This window comes from Heteronotia binoei, chromosome 4 (genome assembly GCF_032191835.1).
Source record: "Heteronotia binoei isolate CCM8104 ecotype False Entrance Well chromosome 4, APGP_CSIRO_Hbin_v1, whole genome shotgun sequence".
Taxonomy (NCBI): Eukaryota; Metazoa; Chordata; class Lepidosauria; order Squamata; family Gekkonidae; genus Heteronotia; species Heteronotia binoei.
Window position 1 is genome coordinate 129,703,637 of NC_083226.1, and position 1,939 is coordinate 129,705,575.

Below are 1,939 nucleotides of genomic sequence, written 5' to 3' on the forward strand. Positions count from 1 at the left end.
CCAGTTGGGGGCAGGGGATCCTCTGGCTTGGAGGCCCTCCCCTCACTTCAGGGTTATAAGAAAGCAGGGATGGGAAATGTCTGTTGGACACTCCATTATACCCTATGGAGACTGATTCCCATAGGGTATAATGGAGAATTGATCCATGGGCATCTGGGGCTCTTGGGGGGGGGGTATTTTTTGAGGTAGAGGCACCAAATTGTTATAGCATCTGGTGTCTCTCCTCGAAACACACTCCACGTTTCAGAAAGATTGGACCAGAGAATACAGTTTTATGAGCCCCCAAAGAAGGTGCCCCTATCTATTAATTCCAAATTGACAGAAGGCATTTAAAAGGCATGCAGTCCCTTTAAATGTGATTACCAGAACTCCCTTCAGAGTTCAGTTGTGCTTGTCACACCCTTGCTTCTGGCTCCACCCCCAAAGTCCCCAAATATTTCTTGAGTCGGACTTGGCAATCCTGCCGAGGAGGGTGGGTTTGATTGTGGGAGGGACCTCAGTGGACTATAATGCCAGAGTCTACCCTCTGTTTCTCAAGATGATCTGTTTTCTGTAGTCTGGATATCAATTGTAAATCTGGAAGATCTCCAGGTCCCACCTGGAATTTAGCAACCATGGGATGCTACACTGTCATTTTGTAGTAATTTTTTGTGTTCCTTCCTCATCTTCTAGAGGATGACAAGAGCATAGAGCATTAATAATGCTTTCTATATAAAAGGTATCCTCAAGCTCAAACATGGACATCTCTTTAAGCACAGTGGTACTTGTTTTCACAGTAAAAAAATTACAGGTATAAGATCTCTTTATATTTTTTGTCATTTCCTGGAAAAAAACCCTCAACAACTACCACGATCTAAAAGTAGAGTGTTTCCTTTAATACAGTGTCATGGTTTCTTTTATTTTAATTAGTGAAACAATGTGAAAATTCTGAACATCATCAACTGTGCTGAAACCAGTCATTTATAAGAGGCAGTATGAAGTCACAGAATCTATAAGAAGAGCATTCTACATGTTTGGAAAAATGTTGCCTGGAGCTATAAGAAATATAGCTTTAATAAGTTTCTGTGAAATATGATCTAATGGTTAAAGCAAGCAAGAACCTTCCTTTTTCATGAGAGAATGAAGTTTGCAAACCTAAAACTGTGCTTGATAAAATGCCTCAGCAAATAGCAGGGACAATGCATATGATTTCAGACTTTATAGGTGGAGTTGTGATCTGGTTTCACAATTGATATTTGTAAGATGCTGCACTTGGGCCTGTAACAAATGAATGGAAACCTCTTCCAAGGTCAGGAAGACTTGGGTTGAATGAAGTTTTTCATTAAGTTTTTCATGCTGAACTGCATTGACCCTTGGGCAGCAGATATAATGACAGAATCTGAATCCTTAATCGTATGGTACTGTATAATAGAAATAAAATTATTGTATCAGAGGGTTGCTACCAGATGTTTGTCTCCTGCTTAGAAAATAAATGTCATCATGACATTTTAGCTAATAGCAAGACAGTGCTATCTTGTCATGACATTCCATTAACTTTTAAATACGTTCAGACACAAGGAATCACATGGGTGATGGATGGATGACAGGCTACATAAGGGATGAGCATAGCAGAAACTAGAGCATCAATAAACAAATCCTTCAAATGAGAGAATTTACATAGTTCATATAGGGGGTTGATCAGTGTTTGACATGGTGATGGGTGCTATATAGATATTTCCTATTACTTTTTCTAGACATATTTCCCCTCTTAGTTTAGTATCTTGGAGATAAACTGTCAAGTAAGACTTACTTACAGTATTTACATCTTATTGTAGTCACTACTTCTTATAGCCAGACCTCCAAGTCACAAACAAGATAGTAGAGTCTCTTGAGAAGCCTTTACATGAGTCCTTCTCGACATGGAGATTTTAACAAGTCTCTCTCACTATGTAGTCAACCT